The sequence below is a fragment of the Teleopsis dalmanni genome, chromosome 1 (assembly GCF_002237135.1).
Source record: "Teleopsis dalmanni isolate 2A chromosome 1, ASM223713v2, whole genome shotgun sequence".
Classification (NCBI taxonomy): domain Eukaryota; kingdom Metazoa; phylum Arthropoda; class Insecta; order Diptera; family Diopsidae; genus Teleopsis; species Teleopsis dalmanni.
This window is the reverse complement of record NC_051846.1, coordinates 168256719-168270268: the sequence shown is the minus strand read 5'-3', so window position 1 is coordinate 168270268 and position 13550 is coordinate 168256719.

The window sequence follows — 13550 nt, the reverse complement described above, 5'->3', positions numbered from 1 at the left end:
TAACAATCAAAAGTGATGTCTCGTTTATAGCAGTAAACACATTTCGAGATCAATACATTCCCCTGCGAGAAAATGAGCTAGATAATTGTCAAATTCCGAACAAGGCGGTGTATATTTGTTCTAGAAAGCATATAAAACTAGGCAGATACTCAGAAACTCATACGTGTGAGATAGAATTATTTAATAATCGAACCACAACAAGCTGCAGATTAACACAGTTATCCAATAAGATGGTTTGGACGAAAATGGAACAAACAAATCAATGGATATATGCTACAGTGAATAGAACTGAGATGTCATCTGTTTGCGGAACACAATTAAATCAAGTCACAATAGAAGGATCGGGCATTCTAACATTACGACCAGAATGTACAATAAGAAACAATCTAGTTACAATTCAAGGTCATTACTCGTTGCCATCTGTAGTTCATTCATCATTTGTTCATGTAGAACAGCTTGCATCCATAACTACACTAAATGAAATAAAAACAATCATCAACAAGGCTGACGATCATCTTGAGACACAACTGAAAGAACTATCCATGTTACATCAAAGGTTAAAGGCTATGGATAAGTTTTCAGTTAAGGCCGAACCAGTTTCTCAACTACACCATATAATTAGTTACGTGGGAACTATTTTACTGATGACATTGTGTTGCACTTACATAATATACAAATCTATGAAGAAGTGTAAACAAACCCGACGAAAAGATGATTCACCTCAATCTGAGTCCACAGCATATCCACAACCTACCCCAAGACGGCAACAGCTCGTTGTGGAAGTATAAGTAGTTGAGTTATTATTATACTACTCAACGGAGGGGAGAATGTTAAGGTAGAAATTAAGTAATAAATAAATTATTTCACATTGTTAAATTGTGTCATTCAATTTATATTTTAAGCAATTTAGCAATTGTGAAATAATTTATTTTGAATATTTATGTTAAGCTGAGGCAACAACTTAACTGGAGCAACAGTGAAATATGCAACGTTGCATTTTGCATTATTAACAGTGTTCCAATTAATTTGTTGCTGAGGTATAATTATTATTAATAAAATTACTGCACAAAAATTGTATAAAAGAAATTGAAACAATAAAGAAAGTAATCAATCAATAAAAACTATTCTTTGATTCTCGTCTAAAAACCTAAATCTGCTTTATATAGAGTAAGTTTCAAGTGCTTAATCTATAACCAATAAGCAATATTCAATAAGTTAAAGTGCTTATTGACTATTATAAGGATTAAGGTATTTAAAATATACAGATATCTTCAATCTCAAAAAAGGTGTTTGTCATCATTCCTTTACTTACAGTTTGGTAACTATATAATTCTTAAAAGATTTGATATTTCTCCCACTTCGCGTACCTATGTAATATGATTTATCATATTAAATCATTTATTTAAAATACAACAATTTTGCAATTTAGTTCTATTCATAAGCCGTAAAAACGTGTAGGAACACATAATATTTTTCCACTATTTTTACAAAATTTATTTTTTCGAAGCGCCAATGTCATGGCTGATGTGCTTTTACACATTTACAAATTAAATTAAATAAAACTAAATGATTTAAACAATTTTTTTTAGATTTTTTCATTTTCATAGTTTATATATCAATTTTTTTTTTTTGTATTTTTCGATTGTTTTTATTTAAAATTTTTTTTTTTTGCGTATTTCGAGTATTTGAGTATTTCTACTTGACGAAATTTAAAAATGACGTTTTATTTGAAATATCTGATTTAACCGAAAAATGAACAAAATAGAAACAAAAATAAAAACAATATCTAAAAAAATTTTTTTTAAATATTTTCTATACATCACTAAAGATACTTTTTGTTTTATTTTTATTTCCAATGCCAATTTTTTTGAGTTATTACTCGTATTTTTCAGATACAAGTAAACATTTTGCTCTTCCTCTTCTCGATGTTGTCAATTTACTATATTTTCCACTAATTATGCTTGTCAATCTGGTATTCTGCTGTTCCACGGTTGTAAAGTGATGAGGTTAAGAGCGTTTTACTTAATTAAAAACAATTTTATGAAATGTTTTGATTCATGTTTGCACTTGGAAAAGTGAAAAACACAAAATTTATGACAAGCACGTCAAATATTTTGTAATAAAAATAATGGAAGAGTTAGTTTTTATTGAAGAGCTTATATACATTTACTTATAATCAGTTTGTGTAGAATTTTAAATGAAACGGAAATGTTGGACAGATATCCATTAACTGATCAAAGTTATTATTTACATCTTAGTATATCAATCTTGAAATTAATTATATATACATTAGGGTGCCATTCATCTTCGAAAGTCGGAGAATTTTCCGCGAGACTGCCCAGATCAGTTCATTTTACTAAAAAAAATAATCAGTGTAAAATTTTAGTTCAATTGGATAAGTGGAAATGGTGCCCCAAGAGCGCCAAAGTTTTTTCCATAAAATTGATATTTGATTGCTTATATCTCCGACATATTTAATTTTACATAAAAACAGTTTATAGATCTATTAAAAATAAACAATTTACTCATACAAAGTTTTTTTGTATTTCTAATAGTTATTGAATAAAAGAAAAAATTAGCTAAAATCACATCATTCTCTAGGTTTGATTCAAAGCAAATTATCTCAAAATATTAAGTTAATATTTTAAAATAGTCAATTTTTTTTAAATTTTGTAGTCAATTATGGTATTCAGTACTTTTATTAGCTTTAGTGGATTTCAGGTATGTGAATTATTATTTTTTACTCTATTTTAAATTAATAACAGTTACAATTCTTTCTCTATATTCAAATTCAAAAATTTGCACTACTTTCAAAATATTTCCTGGTTTTATTAGAGTCAACCGTCATTTAAAAAAAAAATGTCCATTTTTCGTTATCTCAACTTTATCTTTTGCTTCAAATTTATCATTTGAATATTCCTTAATTTCAACCTTCATTTCAACGAAATTAAGGCTATTTTCCTTAATTTGGTTCTAAACTCAAAACTGAATTTTGTATGGAAAAACAACAATTTCGCTGAAATGAAGATGAAATTAAGATTTTTGAGAAATTAAGGTATGTCTGAATATAGTATAATAGAAGACTATATTCAGTAGTAGCAGTAAATTTTGAGTAAATTGCAACGACAAAATTTTATTTGTGATTTAATACAACTTTTAGCTGATCATATATATTTATTTCGAAAATTGCCAAATACCCATCATCAGTGGTTGACTAATTACAAGTGGTCTTTGGAAATATTCGTTGTTTTGTAAGAACCTGTCAAATTAGAAGCAATGACTTTGCTTTTTCTAACTAAACGAGCTAAAGTTGCACGAAACTTTCGTTGTTCAAATTTTAAGTTTTTTTGTATTTTTTTTTCTCATTTCTTAGAATATAACACCCACCATATTTATCTTGTTTTTTTTTTCACGAGCAAGAAATTTACAAGGTTTGTGTTTTGAGCATTTATTTTCCATATAAAATATATATAGACATCAAACTCGGGAAAATCATATTTGCTTAACTGATACTTCATTTTGTAGTAATCGATAAAGAAATGAGGTTAAATCCTTCAAAGTAGCTTATTTGATATTGTCTTTCATGGGATCAAATACTTTGAGGTTAAGTCAACAACTATTAAGACAATGGTAGGTAAGCTTGATTTTCTTCCATTTCTTAAAAATTATATTACAGTAATTTTCATTTAAGTTCGCAGGAGAACTTATCACCGATTAAGACTATGTTTGTCCCTGATTTTAGTAGCTTCATATCATTTATGTCCTGTCGCTCATTTAAATACCGCCAGATACAGCGCCAAGGTTCAATCACCACAGAAAAGAGTAGTAGCAATGCTTCCTTCCATCCACTTTTTATCTGCTTATGTCCTGTGATTTATTTTAATACCACAGTGTTGAAGTTCAATCACCGCACAAAAAATCAGCTATGACCGCAGTGTTTTACTCTGTTTAGGGTCACTTCCCTGCTTATTCTCTCTAAAATATGTAGAACCATTAAAATTAATTGTAATTGATTTTTTTCAATTGAATGTTTTCATAATAATTATTGTGTTAAATTTGGAAATCTGATTAATAAAATGTTATGTATAAAATTTAGAATTGTATATTACATTTCATCCTAAATTCAAAAACTAAATACGGTTCCTATCTATCTAATCTCAGAGTAATCATTAAGGTTACGGAGCGGTACGCAGGTCTTAGATCAGTCATTGAATAATCACGAAGTTTATGAGGAATACACCAATTAGTCAGTGAGATGGGTGGGACTGTGCAGAAACTCCCCAGCTATAAAGCGTAAAAGTGCCCAGATGCACTAACTCGGAAAAGGCTCAACATTAATGAAAAACTTATAAACTTTTATAAATAAAATTATAAGTGAATACCAGTACCTTTACCTTAAATTTGATTCTAATCAATAATTATTTTGTAGAATTATTTTAATTATTATAAAATTTAAAATATTTATATTCAATTATTTTTATGAATTAATTGAATTTATGGCTGAAATTGAAATTTAACAATTAAAAAATAACAGTTTGTTCATAATTTCGTACTAATATAGCAGGGCAAGTGATTTTGTTAATGAACTTTTACAGCAAATTAACAGAACTCTCATTTAGAATATACAACTCAAGTACGACTTTGGGTCAGTTGGAAAATGAAAATTAACTCTGAGCTATAAATTTGGAGGACACGAGTTCAACCTTTAGTACTTGCAGTCTCAAAAAATTATTTACGATTAATAAAGAGGTTTTCAAATAGTAGTCAACTACAATAACAAAAATTCTTTTTTATATTATTTTAATTAATTAAATTTTTGGCTGAACATACAGCTGTTTTGAGTATTGCCAAATACCCATCATCAGTGGTCTTGGAAATAATTCCTGTATTTAATTATTCGTAAATAATTTTTTGAGACTGCAAGTACTCAATTAAACTGCATTCCGAATTAGCAGATAATTATAGTTTATGAAGACAATATTTTAAGCCATAATGACCTGTAATGAAATCCGTTATCAATCTTAAATTACATTTTGACAATTTAAGAATATTTTTGTAGGAATACGGTTTCATCTGTGCTTTGCTTTGTCTAAGTCTTGGGATGTCTTTCTAGTACTCCAGCTGCATATGATTTTCCTTCTCTTTGATAATTTGTTTTGTACTGGCACAGTTAAACCTACAAAAGGATTGGAGGCCTGTGTTAGCAGTTTTTGTTGCAGTTTTGGCTAGCTTATCAGCTTGTTTATTTCCCAAAACTCCCCTGTGATCCGAAACCCAGTAAAGGCTTACTTTATTCGGAGGTGCAAGTAACTGTAGGAGCTCATAACACTCAAGGATCTTAAATGCTTTAAAATTAGATATATATTTTGTTATTCACTTAACTTATTTCATTTAATTAAAATTTGATAAATATAAAGAATTTATGTTAATTTTTTTTTCTTCAAGAAAACATGCCACATCCTTTTTCATAAACGATGTGTATGAAGATGTTCTTGACTTTTATTTTATTTTTAATTATTCGTGATATTTTTGTGTATATTTTACTTTTGTTCCTTAACACTTTTGTTGCACATAATTGGATTTTGTATCTTTAATTTTTTTTCGTATCCTTCGAGTATTTTTAATGGAGCAAAGTTAACCGAAATCGGTTTACTGGTTTTAATGCGTTACCTTTTTAAACAAAAGGACGTGTCTGTGGCATGAATTTGCAACTGTGAAAGGCCACAAATTCGCGTGAACAAATATTTTTCTTATTAATACTTTTTGAAAAAATTTCAGGAAAATTAATGTACATTTAATTGATGCCCCAAAGCAAGCGAAACAAACATTTTGGCTTAAATTTTAATTGAAAAATAATAAGCAGGAAAGTAAATAAATATATAATAAGTTGACTGAAATAGCGGTATTTATAAGGACGAAGTACAATAATTTCAATAAAAACAACATAAAAATTAATTGAATAAAAATATCCTGAGAGTAAACAATTTCATTAATTAAGTGGCTGGATTAATACATTCGTTTTTTTTTTGTAATCGAGGCACCGGGTTGATGTCGTCGCCTTTACTAGAGTAATGAAACTGTTTTTCTCTCTTTTCACATTAATTGTATTGATGTCGACATAATCTGACAGGCAAATAAGGACTCACGGGAAGGATTAAATTGAATATATTTGTACGTACTAAGATAGAGCGAAAATTCAATAAAAATTAATGCAGTATACGTTGTATGCAGAAGGAATAAATAAATTATTGATGTGGGTCTTGGAATGAAATCGAAGTCTGGTAGGTTGTAAGTAGCAGGAGTTGGTTGATATGTTCTTGGTACTGAGAATGTTTGCGTTCGTGTTTGTGGCAAGACCAAGTAAATTTATATGAAACCGTATCTGACGTTAATTTACAGCGCACCACGTAAATGTGGGAATCGCTTCCGTACTGTTTACTTTAAGGAAGTAAATATTAAATGGAAAAGATGACAGACAGCATATTTGCGATATTACAACATAAACCAGCAGCAGAAATGCTTTTTGATGTCCACAATTAATTAGTTTGCTTATATGAGAGGAATTGAAACTGGTGGGCTTGGTAGTTTTGGACTTCCTGCAAAAGTTCGCAGTCGGTACAACACAAATATGAGAATTTGTTCTATAAGTGCACATACTGCGTTTTAAATATTAATTTTGTAGTTTTTTTTATTTTATTTATTTTGTAAACAAAATATTCAAAAGCTATTTAATATTTAAAAAAATAAAACCAATTAAAAATATTTGTTTAAATCCACTTTAAGTTAGTTGGGTAAAAATTTTGAGTTATTTAATTGCCTTTAGCCCTATGACTCTAATAGGTATTATATTTTGTTTTAAGTGAAAACAAAAAAAAGGCTTTCAAAACAAAATGTTAAATTCAATTTTGTGTATGTCAAATGAATTATAAAATTTTTAAAATATTAAAAATTATTTTGGATGTGAATTTGGCATTTGCAGTGAACAGATACATTTTTGCCGCAGGTGTTAGTGCGCTTGTTTTTAGCTCAAAAGTGTGAAATATTGTTTCATATTTATATTTATAGATATTTTTAAAATATAAAATCTCAGATACTTTTTTCAATCCAAAAAAAAAAATATATAAAAAAATTGTTGCTTTAATTCAAATTATTGTTTAAATTTGAATAAAATCTCAAAAGTGATTTAAATCTAATAAAAATCTAGTTCAGTGCTTAATGTGAAGTCTGAGTTTCCACTCAACTTGAGTGAGATAAAGGCATGTATTAATGATTTTGTTATTTTTAAATAATTATTTCATAAAAACTTTAAAATATATTTTAAAAAATAAATTAAAATTAATTTCAAAAAGAATGTCTACGTAAACTGCAATGATAAAAAATGGAATTTTATTCCCACTATGCAAGTGTATGTAATACCATCTTCCATATTTGCTCCAGGTATCCACTACATTTTTATATGTTTTCCTTGAATTATTTTATACATTTTTCATTTCACTTTAGCTTTTCTCCATTTCTCTGTTGTAATTAAATTAATGTTCCTGTTTTTGTGGCATAATTAAAATGTTTTAAAATCTTTTATTACAATTTTAATGAAAATATTATGTATGTATATTTAATACGCGAAGCTCAGGCATTATTTTATTTTAATTTAAAGTATATTATTTATAAAAAACATAATATCACAAGGAAAAGTGTTTATGTATAATTTGTTAACATTCCCTTGATAATATTTAACATTTTAAAAATGAAAAATATAAATACATCACTGATCCCATTACTTATAAATTGTTTAAGAATCAATGAAGTTATACTAGTACAAATGTATACCAATTATTGAGAGAGAGAGAGAATAATTATGTTTTAACTATTTATTTAATCAATTTATAAAGAGGTTTTTCCGAAAAGTAATGAACTACAACAACAAAAATTCTTTTTAATATTATTTTAATTAATTGAATTTTTGGCTGATTATACAGCTGTTTCGAGTATTGGCAAATACCCATCATCAGTGATCTTAGAAATAATTCTTGTATTTAATTATTCATAAAAAACTTTTTTGAGACTGCACGTACAGGGAACCGAGTTCATGCCCTGCTAAATTTGAAGCTTAGAGTCAGCGTATTTGACTTTTTATGTTCGCACATTTTTTCTGGAATTTTGTTATGAAATAAACTTAATAATATTTGTTTGAATATTAATTAATATTTAATATATTAAATAAATTGCATATCTACATTTTGTAGAGAAAAAATACAACAACAATAGGAATGCTCTATTTAACTAATTAAATAATAAAAAAGAAGAAATAAATTATTAAAATTTATTTATTTAATGACATTAAATTTTTGTCAAAAATGACCAAAGAAGTTCTTTCCAAATAGAATAATTTAAACAGTAATGAATTCCAACAATTAAAATTTTTGTATTATATTAGTTTTTGGCTGACCATACAGCTTTATTTTCATAATGTTTTTTTTATTACGAATAAATTTATTTTTAATTGAAAGCAGTAATTAATTTTGAATAAATAAAAAATATATTATTTACTTAATTGATTTTTTTGGCTGACTATATAAATGTTTTGAGTATTGTCATATATTTACCATAAGACTATTTAAATAGTCTTTTGAAAACATTTGCCTATTAGTCTGTGTTTAATTTATGAACTACAAGTGCTAAGTTTAGAACTTTGATACTTGTCGAATTTTTTAATTCTTCTTCTTTTTTTACACTACAGTCCAGTGTGAACCTTGGCCTCCCTCAAGTGATAATTTATTTTAAATTAAAAACTGAGCTCAATAAATTTAAATAAAAATTTTTTTTAACAAATTTCAAGATTTTTTAAATATTTCTCAAAATTTTCCTATATATTTTTTTTTATAATAAAATATCTTTAATCTATAAAATGAAGGGAAAATAATCTACTAAAATAATAAGATAATATATCCAAAAATAAAAATATATAATTTGATATAGTAAAAATATTTGTCTATTATATAAATTAGAAGGGTTCGAACAGTAATGAAGAAGCGACAACAAAAATTTGATGATAAGATTTTTGTTAGTTAATTAGAGAAAGTAAACTTTTAAGTTTATTTAAGGTTAACACCCACTTAAACTTATGAAAGTTAAAAGTAATCACACACTTTTTAGTTTTCTATAAGAATGTTTCATATTTAAATGTAACATAATATAATACAATACGCTTCACAATCTATGGACATCATGTCGTAGACACCAAGAGCTTTACTTACTTAAGAAGTATTCTATCGGTGCATGAGGGTGCGAAAAAGGACATCAATAGCTGCATTCAAAAAGTGCGAGTATCATTTGCTTAGTTGCGCAACATAAGGCGGGCCCATAATATACGTACCAAAACCAATATAAGGGTTTTTAACGCAAGCGTCAAATCGGTATGCCTATATGTATAGGAAACCTAGCTTGCCAACTCCGAAATCGAAAGAAGATTGCAATTATTTATCAATCAATATCTGCGTAACATATTAGGCATATAGTGGGCTAGAACGATTTTAAATGAAGAGTTATGAAGAATAACGCAACAAACAAACGTAAACAGCGAGATAAGAAGAAAGATGTATTGTTAGATTTAACACAAACTACGTAAGCCTTGTGAAGATATCACGCATGATCCACTTACTTGGAACCCCCAGAGCACTAGGCGCAGAGGTAGACGAGCAATGACCTGGAGAAACCAGTGGAAAACTTTTGTAGACTCCTTAAGCTCTTAATGGAGTATGGAAATAATAATAATACTAAGTAATATAGTATATAGAAAATACAAGTAATATTTCAATCCACAAATAATATGTTAATAATACTCTTTGTTTATTTCAGATATCTATTTTTTTTTTTTATTATTTTTATAAATAATTTAAAATTTTTGTGGATACATATAAAATCACTTATAAGTTTTATTATTATTTTAAATGAAACGTTCTTCACCAAAATTATATGCAAGAGCAGAATAATATCACTCATACGTCAAGTACATCTGCTGTAAACAAACAAAAAAAATTTACTTAAACAAATTTATTTCATGTGTACTAATGGAAATCGGTTTATTATCTTAAATTAATTAATAAATATTATTACAAAAATAAACTGATGTATTACTAAAAATATGAATAGAAAAACCAGATGATATAATAAATAATTTAAATATATGAATTATTTTTAAGAGTACAGCAAACTATACCATAATAGTTTTCCAGCAAAAAGTAATAAATCAATAGTAATTTTAAGATATGAGCTTTTTGAACTTTAATTTTAGATTTAATTTAAGAAAATAATTGTATGTTCAGACACACAAAAATCTTAATTTCATCTTCGTTTCAGCGATATTAAGTTTCCATACAAAACTCAGTTTTGAGGTTAGAACGAAATTAAGGAAAATAAGCTTAATTTCGTTGAAATGTAGGCTAAAATTAAGGAACATTTCAAATGCAACTCTGTGTAAGAAAAATTTTAAGCAAAATATAAAGTAAAGATAACGAAAAAGTGATATTTTTTTTTAAATAAATGTCAGTTGAGTTTAATTAAACCGGGATATATTTTAAAAGTAGTGCAAATTTTTAAATTTGAATATAGAAAAAATATTGTAACTGTTATTAATTTAAAATAAAATGAAAAACAATAATTCACATACCTGAAATCCTCTAAAGATAATAAAACTACTAAATACCATCCTTTATAGTTACAATAATCAACTTTTAAAATTTCCCAGATACAAATGGTGTTTGGAGCTTATAATTTTTAAACATTTGATTTGTAAACAAAAAACATGTCATTTCCTTAATTTAGGGCAGTATGAATACTTTCGAAATTAACTTCATTTCATTTTTACGAAATTAAGGAAACTTTGTATTAATATGCTTTAAATAATCACCAGAAGAAAATCACCTGAGTAGCTGCAAGAAAAACATAAATAATAGAGCCCTGAAATTATTTACGAAAGCTGACAGGCTTACCAATGCCGCGTTATCGAATCTCAGAATGGTTAGAGGCTAATCGGGGAGGTGTGCAGATCTGAGGTCAATTATTGCTTAGTTTGATAAAGTGATAAACAATAATCCAGTCAAGTTGTAGAGTGGGGTTATGAAGAAACCTCGCAGTTAATAGAGAGTAAAAGTGCTCAAGTGCACTGACTCAACTAGCCTCAACATAATAAAAACAAAAAGATTCTTCTTTGCACCCTGAAAGTAAAGGACCTTTTGTGTTAACAGTACAAAATGTTGACCTTCATAAGGAGTTTTTCATGAAAATCAGTTAATTAAGGACAAAATACTTCTGAATTTTTTTTTGTTTTGTTTAATTTTTTTTATTTGAATGCAAAAGAAGTAGACAGACGTATAAATGCCATGCAGTAGCAGTCGATGCGTAAAAATTGAATGACAAATGAGTTTGCAACACCCTCGAAATGATTTATTAGCACATTGAAGGACATTTATGAGAAATTTTATTATTCAAACAGAGACATAAACTGCCAAAAAATGAATATAAAAACATAAAAACAAACATAATAAAGACCAAAAAAAAAAACAAAAAAATTAACAAACAATAAAGCGAGACAGTTTAACACGGAGAAATTGAATTAAATTAAATTTTATGGATTATTTATAAAATGATTATTAAAAAACTAAAAAAGAAATTTAAGTCAAAAGGATAATTTAAGGCAAATATAAAATTTATCTTACCACAAAGTACAATTGAGTATTAAATTGTGGTTTATATGCCACCACCGCAAAAAGGATTGTGAGTGAAATGAAATTAATGAGAGCTTAAAAATATTTCAAGTTTCATACTGAAATTTAAATATGAAACTGTCATTTTCATGGTGACATATATGAATATAATTAATTGAATAAAATAAAACTGATATCAAAGTGATTTAATTTCGTAAATTAAATTTTCATTTGTGTAATTATTTATAACAAAAATTAATTATTTTTATTTGTATGTTAATGGCAAGTACACTTTCAGTTATCTAAAATGACATAAATATTATTTATTTTTATATGAAAAATATGTCTAAAAAGCAATTGTGACAGACTATTTGTAAAGCATAAAACATACTTTATACTATTTTATGAGAATATTTAATAAAAGTCTGTATAACCTTGTAATGAATGCACATTAAGGATTTGTGTCCTTTATCATTCATATATTATATATTTGACTCAAATATTAAAGTTAAAATATGTTATAGGAAGATTTTTTTTTTGAAGATAAAAAATATACAATGAAGGATTTTTAAATAAAATAACTGTAATGAATATTCTAACTTATATTCACAAAATATGACTTTTTCAGTATTTCAGAAGAATATATAAATCATGAAACAAATAATGCTTTTACAAACAGAATAGTAATGAAATTTGACAATTAAAAATAAATTAAAAAATTATATATAATTTTTTATAAAATTTTTATAAAATTTTAATACAAATCAGCATATATAAATCATACAAATGAATATACAAATCAGAACAGCTTTGGGTTAGTTGACTGATGAACACTGGCTTCAAATTTGGCAGGGCACGAGTTCGATTCCTGGTACTTGTAGTTTCAAAAAATTATTTACAAATAATTAAATACAAAAATTATTTCCAAAGACCATGGATATTTGGCCATACTCGAAACAGCTGTATGTTCAGCCAAAACTTTAATTGATTAAAATAATATAAAATGAATTTTTGTTGTTGTAGTTCACTATTGCTTGAATAACCTCTTTATGAAATGAATATCAAAATATTTTGCTTAAAACATTAACACAGGATGGTTTTGAAAATTTCCATTTAATTAAATTTAAATTGACAAATTAAGGAGCAAAATAATAATGTATTTGTTAAATGATTTATTATATCTTTAATAAAAATAAATATAATTTTAAAAATTATTGAAACACAGGTTAATATTAGTATTTAAATACATACAATCTTAATTGTTTAAACTAATTTTGAAAAGTTAAATCAATTATATTTAAAAAGCAAAAAATTTCAAGTTTCTATCATATATAGATCCTGAGATATAACCATTTAAAAACGTGTCTAAATGCTAATTGTCAAAGCTGCATCGGTTTTTATATCCTAGAAAAAAAATGCAAAATTTGTTCCTAAGATATAGGTCTTCTTAATGTGTGAAAGATGCTCATAAAAAATTTTCATCCAAAACGGAGGTGACGAAGTCATGTTTTGTCAAAATTCATCTAATTTGAAAGATCATCCAAGATGTTTTGCAAAACTTGTCAATAGTTTTTATATCTGTAACAGGTTAAATTAGTTTGTAGATATAAATTAGACTGAATTAGACTCAAATTATATTGAAATATATTAAATTGAATCAACTTTAAAGGAGCTTGATTGTCTGATAGTATTTATATAATTCTTTTCAATATATTAATCACTTCTAGATAAATTGTAGCTAGAGAATATATTTAAATTAATACATCAGTCAATAAGTCGTGTAACTGACACACAGATGGCGCTGCCATTGTCAAATCCATATGACGTTTTTGAAGTCACAAGTCAATA